Genomic DNA, 12,622 nt, shown 5'->3' with positions numbered 1-12,622 from the left:
AGTTCACAATGTCGGCGAACCAGGGAACAGATTGGATTTCTAGGAGTTGTTCATCTGGAAAATGTTCATTGATTGGAACGGTTGATGTTGGTGCATTTGGGAGTCGAGAGAGGTGATCTGCTACGGGGTTCTCTGTTCCCCTTCTATCAAGAATTTGAATGTCAAACTCTTGAAGAAGGAGAATCCATCTAATGAGTCGTGCTTTAGCATCCTTTTTGGTCAAAAGATACTTTAGTACGGCATGATCTGTGAAAACTTTGGTCAAAGAACCGATGAGGTAGGGCCTAAATTTTTCTAAGGCAAAGACTACAGCTAAAAACTCTTTTTCTATGACAGAGTAATTTTGCTGGGCATCATTTAGAGTCCTACTGGCGTAGTAGATCACATGCGGTTTTCCATCAAACCGTTGTCCTAAAACAGCTCCAATCGCAGAATCAGATGCATCACACATCAGTTCGAAGGGTAAGGTCCAGTCTGGTGTATGAATGATAGGAGCTGTGGTTAGCTCCTTTTTTAGATATTCGAAAGCTTTGAGGCAGTCGGGGGAGAAGGCAAATGATGTATCCTTGGCTAAGAGATTGGTCAAGGGTCTAGCAATTTTGCTAAAATCCTTGATAAAACTTTGGTAAAAACCAGCATGACCAAGAAATGATCTGACATCTTTGACTATTTTGGGAGGAGGGAGATTGGAAATGAGATCTTCCTTAGCTTTGTCCACTTCGATTCCCCTATTGGAAACTCATGTCCTAAGACAATGCCTTGTTTGACCATGAAATGACATTTCTCCCAATTGAGAGTCAGATTTTTCTCCCTACACCGTTCTAGAACCAGTTTAAGATGATGCAAACATTAGGAAAATGTGTCACCAAAGATGGAAAAGTCGTCCATGAAAATTTCGAGAAATCTCTCTACCATGTCAGAAAAAATACCGATCATGCAACGTTGAAATGTGGCCGGTGCGTTACACAGGCCAAAAGGCATGCGTCGGTATGCGAATGTTCCATACGGGCAAGTGAAGGTAGTTTTCTCCTGATCTTCTGGAGCGATAGGGATTTGATTGTAACCTGAATATCCATCTAGGAAACAATAGAATCCATCTAGGAAACAATAGAACTCATGTCCTGCTAAACGCTCTAACATTTGGTCAATGAAAGGAAGAGTGAAGTGATATTTCCGAGTGGCTAAGTTGAGTTTTCGGTAGTCAATACAAACTCGCCATCCAGTTTGGATTCGAGTGGGAATTAGCTCATTAGCCTCATTTTGAATCACGGTGATCCCGGATTTCTTTGGAACAACTTGGACCGGACTCACCCATGAACTATCAGAAATAGGATAAATGATCCCATGATCGAGACATTTCAGAATGTCTTTCCTAACGGCTTCTTTCATCACTGGGTTTAACCTATGTTGAGGATCTCTAGTAGGTTTGGCATCATCTATCAAATGGATTCGGTGTTGAACAATGGTTGGACTAATCCCTTTGATATCAGCCATGGTCCATCCAATGGCTTCCCTATTCTCTCTTAAAACATCTAAAAGAGCTTCCTTTTGACCGGTAGTCAAATTAGAAGAAATAATGACTGGTAAAGACTCGTTCTCCCCTAAGTAGGCATACTCTAAATTTTCAGGTAGAGGTTTGAGCTCTAACTTAGGGGGTTCCTCCACAGATGGGCGAAGCTGGACTCGGGGTTCTATCTCTAAAGGTTCTCGTTGCCAGCCAACAACAAAAACATGATTGACCAGCGATTCTATCTCTAGTTCGTCATCAGAAAGCTCCTCAATCATTAAATCAGATGCATTTGTATCAGACTCACACTCTCCCTCTTGTTGTTCACTTGATATTCATTGAATAAAATTCACTTCCATGGGCTCATCAGATGGATCTAGGCTGTCTCCCTAAGTTGAAGATATTGGGGTCAACAGTCATAGTCCCAAAAAATAGTTTCATCTGACCGGTTCTACAATTTATCAAAGCATTTGATGTGGCTAAGAATGGTCTTCCTAGAATGACGGGGATTTGACTTTTGAGATTGGAAACGGGATGCATTTCTAAGACAATAAAATCAACAGGGAAAATAAACTCTCCAACTTTGATCAGATGATCCTCTACCTCTCCTTTAGGAATTTGTACAGATCTATCAGCTAACTATAGAGTGCATCTTGTCGGTTTAAGTTCTCCTACACGTAGCTGTTGATAGACTGAATAAGGAAGGAGGTTAACGCTGGCTCCCAAGTCTAGAAGTGCCTTATCAATGTGAGTGTTACCTATGACGCATGGAATTGTGGGACAACCAGGGTCCTTATATTTTAACGGCATTGATTTCGAAAAGATTTCACTGAGGTTAGCAGCTAAGAAGACTTTCTTTGGGACATTGGTGGTTCTTTTCTTAGTGCATAAGTCCTTCAAGAACTTTGCATAATAAGGGATTTGTTCGATTGCATCTAGGAGAGGGATGTTGATCTTGGCCTGTTTGAATGTTTCTAGGATTTTCTCAACCTGCGGGGAGTTTTTCCTAGGTTTGAGTCTATCTGGAAAGGGGGCAACGGGCCTATACCTATCTAGATCAGGCTCAATCTCAAGTTCAGCATTTTGGTCATCGGAAGGAATTGCTTCGTCGGAAGGAGTGTGTTGGATGGGAGAAGGGGTTTGATCTGGTGGCATTCTAACTTGATTGTCTATTTGTTTCCCTGATCTCAGAGTGTGAATTGCATTCAATTGAGCTGGATTGTTGGAACTGGATCCAGTGTCTTTAGGGTTTGCAACAGGTTGACTTGGGAATTTTCCTTTCTCTCTTTCACTTACGGTAGTGGCTAGTTACCCAAGTTGGGTTTCTAACCGGGCTTGAGTGTTCGAGTTATGCACTTGGCCGGTTGTTTGCATGAATGAATTTAGAGTGGTGGATGACTGGGTCAACATGTTGGTCGTTTGTGTAGAAGCTTTGATCATAGCTTCTAAACCCTTTTCTAAGACACTTAAACGTTTGTCATGATCAGAATTTGAAGGATTTGTAGGCTGGTGAGGATGATGATGTTGGGTTGGAAAAACTGGGTTAGTTTGTTAAAAATTGTTTGGTGAGTTGAACGGGACAGTGTTTCCCCTCGGGAATTGTGGGTTTGACGCGGAAATGAAGTTTTGGTTTCCATGAGAATTTCCTTGGTTCCAGGCAAAGTTGGGATGATTTCTCCAACCTGGATTGTAGGTTGGAGAAAATGGATCATTTTTAGGGCGCTGGAATGTAGCGTTCATCTGTTCTAAAGCATGGTTGTTTCCTAAGAGAGGGCATTCCTCTGAAACGTGGGTAGGAGACTGACAATTATGACATCCTGGGGTAGAAATATGATTGATTTGAGCTGGAGCTCATTCCTTAACTTCTAAGGCTTCTAACCTCCGCAGAATCGTCGTCATCTTTGCTTCAGACGCAATGTTTGACTCCAGGGAAAGACCACTAGATTTAGATTGGGGAACTGATGAAACCCTGTTATCACAGTGTTCCCACTGCATTGTTTTTTCAGATAAACTCTCTAGAAATTCCCAAGCTTTATCAGCGTTTTTCCTCATAAAATCTCCCTGACACATCGATTCTAAAGATGTTTTTGAAGAATAATCCAATCCTTCATATATGACTTGGCACAATCGCCATTTTTCTAGACCATGATAAGGACATTGGATTAAAAGATCTTTGAATCGGTCGAAATATTTCCAGAATGGCTCTCCCGGGACAATTTTAAAGTTTTGAATGCTGTTTCTAAGCTTTACCGTTTTGTGAATAGGGAAAAATTTCTTAAGAAAAACGGTGACAAATTCCTCCCAAGTTGAGATGGAATTTGTTGGTAAGCTGTACAGCCATTTTTTAGAAAAACGGTGACAAATTCCTCCCAAGTTGAGATGGAATTTGTTGGTAAGCTGTACAGCCATTTTTTAGCCTTGTCCTTAAGAGCAAATAGAATAAATCTGAGCTTAATTGCATCTTCGATTAATTCTCTCATTTTAATCATAATACATACTTCCTCAAATTCCAAGATAAAAATATATGCATATTCTGTTTCATTACCTAGGAATTTGGGAAGCATGTTTATATAATGCGGTCTAAGCTCGAAATTTGCTCCATTTACTTCGGGAAGTCTTATGCAAGATGAAATTGTATTTCTGGTGGGGTAACACATATCCTGAAGGACGGGTTGATTTGCCATTTCTTGAATTAGTTCAACACGGATTAAACGATGAGAATTATCCCGAACCCAAGTTTGCATACACCAAAACAAAAAAAAAATTCTTAAGGAAAGAAAGAAAATTAGTTTTTTTATATGAAAAGATAATGGAAAAGAAAAATTCTAACTAAACAAATCAAAGCAATCACTTTTCAATCAACTCTAATTCTAGGGTTTTGCCTAACCTAACTAGACCAGCTCCTAACCAAAAACTCCTACATTGAAAAGATTAAAGTTTTACCCAGGTAGTTAGCCAGGTAAGGATAGTACTAGAGGGTGATCAAAGATCAATTAAGTACCTCTTTCCTTGCAGAGCGCTTTACGCAACCCCTAAACCTTGCCTTAAACACCAACTAATCTGAGAAAACTTAAACCGGTTCATTTAAGGATTTTTTTTGTTCCTTATTGAGCTCGAATCCTTAGGGGCCAACGTCTAATGAGTTTTAGAAGGCTTGGGTTTGTGAAGTGCGGAATTAGTGATTTGTAGGCTAAGGAAAGGGTGATGAAATCCCTTACCTTATCTTGATTATGGGTTTTGCCTTAAGAATGTTTTAAGTGTGTGCCAAATCAAGTGCTACAATCACTTTGGTGAATTCCTACACTATATGAAATGCAACCCTAGAAATTAAAAGCGACTAAAAAGGATGATAAAAAGAAAATCTTTTTTTTAATTATGGTCAACAACAATTTGAATTTATTATCTTGTTAGTTAATGTTCAAGTGAAAGGTGGATTTTATTATGGTCAACAAAAATAAAATCTTTTTTTTTTTTTTAAATCCTAAGTGTCTCTAATTGTGAAGCTAGCTAAAGAGGGTGGAATTGAAAACTGGAAAGAGGACTTACCCGAAAGTAATTCTCCAAATTCTTGATCTTCAATCCAAGATTTTTAAGCTCCAAGCGGTTCCTTCACAAGAAAACACACAAGTTAAAGAGCTAAAATAATAAAATCCTATTTTAGCACCTTCCCCGGCAACGACGCCAAAAACTTGATGCGGCATAATTATGTACCAAAATTGCAAGTGCACAATTGATCAAGTTATAGTATAAAAATATCGATCCCACGAGGAAGGTGATTTTAAAAGAGATTATTAGAATAGGTTCTTATATTGTGTGCATGTACCAAAATTGCAAGTGCCAATTGATATAAAGTTATAGTATAAAGATATCGATCCCACGAGGAAGGTGATTTTAAGAGATTATTAGAATAGGTTCTTATGTTGTGTGCGTGATAAAATAGGATTAAAGAATAAGTGTGATTGTGGAGAGTGATATGATGAGTTGTTGTTTTGATTTAAGTGCAAGTAACAATAAATTGAATTTTAGAGAAAGAAATAAGAATCAAAGAATAAATAAAATCACAAGGTAAGAAAGAAGAATGAATAAAATCAAGAAATAAAACCAAGAATGTAAAGAAAGTTTAAGAAAGTTAAGATGGAGGATTCAAAAGAGGTAAGAAATCTAGAATATAATCCACTAGCTAATTTTAATTACAAAATACAAACTATTCTCTTTTTATCATAATTCAACTTAGATTTATTAAGCATAGACTATCAAACCATTTAAGGAAAGTATAACCTATCAAATTATCATCTAAGTCAAAATTACTATTCATGATAAGAACAACTAGAAGATAATAATCCTAGAATTCATAAGCATAACCTATCAAACCATTTAAGATAAGTATAGATTATCAAATTCTTCTTCTACCGATTAGTTCTCTAGTTGTTTATCCTAAACATGAACATTTTAAGTGAAAGAGAATAATTCATACAATATAAAGGAAATTAGACTAGTTTTATGCAATTCTAAGATTCTTACAAGAATTAATTTATCATCTTAAGAAATAAAAACAAGAAGAAAAAGAACTAATTACAAAAATAAAAAGAAAAGAAAAATCTAAACTATGAACAAGAAATAAATCTAACTACAAAGATTAAAAATCTAAACTATAAAATAAATTATAGAAATTAAATACAAGAAAATAAATCTACTCTACAAATTAAAGTATAAAAAGAACTAAAAAAAAGACAAGAAAATAAATCTACACTACAAGCATGAATGTAAATCTAACTAATAAGCAATAATAAAGAAATTACAAAAAAGAAATAAAAGAGGAAAATAAATGAAATGTAAACCTTCAAATTGCTCTTCATCTCCATCCTCATCATTCAACAAAGAGGAGAAAAGAAAATTTAAAGTGGAGAAAAATTATTATTATTAATTGCAACTAAAGTTACAATTTTTGGAAGGCCTTTTCAATTAAGAGTAGCTCTCCTCTCCAAATGGAGTTACAAAATTTTTCACACCTCTAACCCCTCACTCTCTACCCCTATTTATAGTAAACATCAGTGAATGAGAGCCATTGGATTGAAATCTTATCCAAAAACAACAAATTTCAGCCTTAGATCTATAACAAACTGTACGATGGTATCGATGCAGACTGCGCAGGGTATCGATGCCAGCATCGATAGGGGTATCGATGCTGGCATCGATACAGGCATAGATGCGGGCATCGATACCCCCATCGATGCAGGCATCGATGCCTGCCTCTCTCTGCTTGCTATTCCCATAGCTTCGAGGATATCCAACGAAAGATTATTGTGGCAAGTTTCTTAGATGAAGTCCTCACTGATCGGATCCCTACAATTCATGGCTTTGTTCCGAAATCATTTGATAAAATTTTCAACCAACTCTCCGTCCTTTTGCTTCTCGTCAAATAATGTTCCGATTAAGACCTCAGTGTCGTCGTCAAAAAAATTCATGAGAAACATGTCCTCCATGTCATCCCAACTGCTAATACTCCCCGGTTTGAGGTGGCGATACCAATCGAAGGCTGCTCCACAAAGAGTGCCGATGAATGACCGTACCATCAGAGGTTCATTCCCGGAGATTATTCCCAAGTGAGACTTGAAGTATATTAAATGCTAAGTGGGGGAACCCTTTCCATCAAACAACATGAAATTGATTAAATTAAACTTTGTTGGATACGGGATTGATTCCCACTCTCTTGGGTATGGGCACTCATCAACACATTGATTTTTCTCTCCAAATCCCTCATCTTCTTATCCTCGCTCATATGTTTCTTCGGACGATTTCAGGGAGAAGTAATGTGGTCTTCCTTCGTATTGTTATCATCCGAGGGACCACCCCCAGTATTGTTGTCGACGGGAGGGGTGTTCATGTTGGCATTCTCATCCACTTCCCGATCATTATCAGCTTGGTTGGGATTATTGCGATGGCTAGACTCTCCTTGCTGATTCGTCAGTGCCGCGATTTGTTGGTCATGTATTTCCCTTATTTACTGCATAGCCATCTTCATTTCAAATTTGAAATTCTCCCTCTGCTTGGTTAAAGCGTCCTTAAGAATTTTATTCATCTGTTTTCTGTTGATCATGAGCGACTCATAGGATTGTCTTGTGCTTGATGTCGTATCATCGGAAGCCATTACCGAGCAGGCATCTGAGCAAGCATCTGACATTTCGTCATCTGAGGGTAGTCCGTTTTGCATTCTCTGATAATTCCTTCGTCTACTGGTTCCTGATCGTAATCGAGATATTCGTTGGGATACTCCTACAAACTGGTCAGGACTAAAGAGTCGTGTTAACTTCCCACTACCAGTCATGTTGATAGATACTTCTGTAAATTCATCATCTTGAAGAGCAGCTCTCTTCTTGCGAAAATGCCTTGGTTTGAACTCGGGCATTCTGGTGGAGATTCTTTCAAATACTGAAACTCATTCTGGGGCGGCCTTAGAATAGCAACATTCTGACAACACCGCCTTGATAATTTTGGAACACGAACAATAGGAGTCCGATTCTTGATTATTCCTTCTACGAGGCTTGTTCGTACCTCGGGCCCGATAGTACAACTCATCAGTCTGATGAGCAATCCATCGTGCGTTGGCACGACTCCCTAGGTGTAACGTCCTCGTCTGACGAGTACGTTTTTTTCTGGGAATCTCATGCTTTGTTAGCATCTTCAGGAGTCAACTATCTGAGGCTACGTTTTCGTGAACGTCGGCCTTTAATAGGCTCCTGGACTTCGACACGCAATCCAATGTGGTCAGTTACAGGACTTTTCCTATCATGCGTTCTCCTCCACTGCTTAGGACGACTACGACCTCTAGCCTGAAAAACCACTCGAGATCCGTTCGATGGGCCTAGGTGCTCTTTGACCAGAGCTTTGCCTCGATCATCGTGTGAAGGGCCAAGTCGATCTGTGATCTTTATTTTAAATCGGGACAAATCCAAACTTTCGCGGATCTCCACAGGAGGTGAGGAACTCGATGGCATCGAAGAAACTTGTATAGAACATCTTCTGTCTTGACCCTGGCGCGGGTCAGACCTAAGTGACCCACGGGTTGGAGGGTCAGACCTAAGTGACCCGCGGGTCGGAGGGTCAGATTTGAGTGACCCGGGAGCTGGAGGGTCGGATCTGGGTGACCCTCGAGCTGGAGGGTCGGATCTGGGTAACCCACGAGCTGGAGGGTCGGATCTGAGTGTCTCGCGAGCCGGAGGGTCAGATTTGAGTGTCTCGCGAGACGGAGTGTCGTATTTGAGTGACCCGCGTTTTTTGATGTTTTTGGCCGACGCCTTAGACTTTGGCATCCATACTTTGTGCAGTCTTTGTGGATTCTTTTCCACTTCTTCATTCTGCAATTTCTTAGCCTCTTGCACAAGAATTCTTGCATGTGCAAGCAATGCGCGGCGTTTCTGAATCCGCTCTTGAATAGTCGATCGGGTCCTTTTGACGCGTACCCATTCGTTCTTCGTTGGTTTGAAGGAGGAGGGGTTGTCTACTCGCTGTTATGGTGGTTGGCGCCTCCTGGACTTCAGATCCGCCTCATAGCGAATTCCATCAACTAGTTCCAAGGCTTTGGTCAGTTAGCGTGCGAGGCGTTAGCGTCGCCTTTGACGTACTCTCTTTGATAGAGTGGGAACATCATCAACAGTTGACCCCTTGCTCAAGGGGTTCAGATCTGTGGTTTTAGCCTCGTCGGATGCTGCCAGGGCATTGTGAGCCACAAGTGCAGCGGTAGCGGGAAGATCTTCTTCTTGGGCTTCTGAAGCTGAAGTCCAACGGGTCTTCTTGGAGTAGGCCTTACTGCACCTGCGAGGAGAGACCGATCTGGAGGAGCATGACAAATATTCCTCGTACTTTTGCTGGTCGAATTCATATTCGACTTCCATTTCAATTGGGATGAGGATCCGAGGTTGCGACACGTCAGCCTTCGCAGAAAGGCTGCCGACTCCTACTGTGGTCGCCAGTTTGTTTTCACTGAAAGTTGCCTTCATCATTGATTTCATTAAAACTTTAGTCGTTTACAAATGAATTCAAATAATAATAAAAAAGATTACAACTCTCTTGAAAATAAACACAAGATTCGTTTATCGTCTCTTGCTTGCGTGGGTTCTTCGTCGGTACCGGGGTTTATCCGTGGACGTCCGCGAATCAGATCCAGTTTCTGAAAAATTTGGCAGAACTTCTACTTCACCAAGGAAGTATTTGCTTAAAGTGCTAAAATCGACCAAGCAAAATCAGTAGCTCTTCTCGAGATTAAGACAAAGCCTAATCTCAAGGAACGGACGTATGGGGCTTCGGATCCTTCGAATGACTTCTCCTTTGTGCTGAAGTTCGCCAGGATCTCGTTGGCCTTTGCTGAAATTTTGTGCTTCTTGACTCTTCAATCCAGCAACACTTCGTCCTCTTGATAAAATTCCAGATCTGTAAAATGGAGGCCTTAGGCTGATATTTATAGGCCTCGGGTGCGGGTATTTGGATGAGAATGAGTGATTTGGCCTTATCTTTAGTTAACAATAGCCTAACCACGTTTGTTGATGATATCAAGTTGGTTGGGAACCCCTGTAAAAGATAAATCCTGTGAAAATCGCTTTGAAAATCGTCAAAATGTGTTTTGGGCTCCGGACTACGCGGCGGACATTGCTTACCCGCATGGGGCATGGGTTGGTCACATCCGACCCGTGCTTGCGCGGGTCGGTCTGTGCCATCCCGCGCTAGCGCGGGTCCGTCGCCTCTGCCGAACTTTTTCTCTTTCTGGCGCTTTCCTTCCGGGACTTGTTCTTTTTGCTACTTTGGTCGACTCGCCGATTTGTACGCTTCGTTACGGGACTGCGTCGAACGTGCATGAACTAATTAACGTGCACGAGCTGGTTGACGCACGGTTGTTGATCGACGCGCACGAACTGATTAACGCGCGCGTGTTGACTGACGTGCGCGAGCTGATTGACGCGCACATGTTAACTGACGTGCGCGAGCTGATTGACGCGCACGTGTTGACTGACGCGCGTGAACTAATTGACACGCGTGTGTTGATTGATGTGTGCGAGCTGATTGACGCGCGAGTATCGATCGACATGCGCGAGCTTATTGGCGTGCGCGTGTTGACTGACACGCACAGGCTAATTTGATGTGCGCGCGTTGACTGACGCGTACGGGCTGATTGACGTGCACATGTTGACCGATGCGTACGGATTGATTGGCGTGCGCGTGTTGACCAACACGCACGGGCTGATTGGCGTATGCGCGTTGACCGACACGCACGAGCTGATTGACATGTACACGTTGACCGACGCGCACGGGTTGATTGGCATACGCATGTTGACCGACGCGCACGGGCTGATTGGCGTGCCCGTGTTGACCGACGCGCACGGGTTGATTAGCGTTCACGCGTTGACATGCGGGCTCTCATAGGCAATTTTAGACGCCTACAGTCACTGGTGCACATCTCACACAAAGTTAACAAAGATCTATCATAAGACACACAAGCATATTGTTCTTGTTTTACATGTTATTTGAATTGGGGAGAATATTTTTATATATAGTCTGGTCCCCATAAACTTATCCGGGGGCCGCTTTTAAGTCAAGTATTGGCCCCCTGGCCCATGTATATAACACTCATGATATCACGATAACAGGAAAGCGTTGTGTCCGTTTATATACATGCTATATTCTTCGTCTAATTCCCCTTTATAACCCCATGTTGTCAAATTAATTAAGCAAATGTACATGAAATATCGTGCACTAGCCACAGAATTATCGTAGAACGACTTCTATAAAACTATGAAAATAACCGTGACCCATAACATGTCAGATCAAGAGTGCATTGTCTAGTCAATGCTATAATAGTAATAGTCAAGGAAACCTCATACCGGGATATCGAGATCAAGAGTGCATTGTCTAGTCAATGCTATAATAGTAATAGTCAAGGAAACCTCATACCGGGATATCGATATCAAGGGAACTCGATAGTAATAGTCAAGGAAACCTCATACCGGGATATCGATATCAAGGGAACTCGGGACTCCTCACATCGGAATATCGATGTCGAGTGAGTATAGCCATGCTTTGAAGCACGCTTATAAATCATACTTTTAACAGGAGCCGTCTTCATATACAGTCTCTCCTATTAGGTAACAACTAAGTGATAAAACAACAAGCTTCCACACCGCTATTCATGTCAAGCAATCCCACACAGGTAACCATAATATACACTATAGCTAATCATATTACAGTATCGAACAAGTTAAATACTATGTGTATAAATAAGAGTGTCAAAATGACGATATCATTGTAATATGTGGCAAACACAGGTAACATTTGTATATTATAATATAATGAAATTATATATGTTATTATAATAAAACAATTAATCCTTTACAAAATAAAATCTTTAAATTATTTCTCATAATAATTATTCAAAAAAAAATTCTTTTTCCAAATCAATTCTTTTAAAATTGTTTCTCATTATATTAATAACTAGTCTTAAAATCATAAACTTGTTTATTTAAAATAAATCTTTTAACAAACTAATTTCTTTTTTAAAGTATAATACATCTAAAATAATTATTTTCTCAAAATAATTTATTTTAAATTATTTATTATTTTACTAACTTAAAATAATTCCTTTTCAAGATAATTCCTTTTTTAAAATAATTTATTTATTCCTCGTTAATCATTCAAAAATAATTTCTGCTTCAAATTAAATTCTTTAAAAATATTTATTATTATTATTCTAAAATGATTCTTTTTCTCAAAATAAATTCTTTTAAAAAAATTATAAACTCACGTAAAAAGATTTTGTTATCAAAATAAATTCTTTTAATTTATCATAATTATTCTGAAATACTATTTATCACAGAACTATGATTTAAATTAATGTTATTCTCCAAACAACCCACGCAAATAATTATATTATAACTAATCCACACATATAATTAATAATTATTGAAATAACAAGGAGAGGTGAAATCTTGCCTTGGGTTTTCGTCGATCGTGTCGACGTCAACGTGCAAGGCTACGTCATCACCGCGGGGCGACGAGTGACAAGGAGTGAGCTGAGCACAACGCGAGGTAGTGGGAGGTGGTGCGGTGGCTTGGAGGAGGTCGTCGGGG

The sequence above is a fragment of the Asparagus officinalis genome, chromosome 3 (assembly GCF_001876935.1).
Source record: "Asparagus officinalis chromosome 3, Aspof.V1, whole genome shotgun sequence".
Lineage (NCBI taxonomy): Eukaryota > Viridiplantae > Streptophyta > Magnoliopsida > Asparagales > Asparagaceae > Asparagus > Asparagus officinalis.
This window is presented reverse-complemented; position numbering follows the sequence as displayed.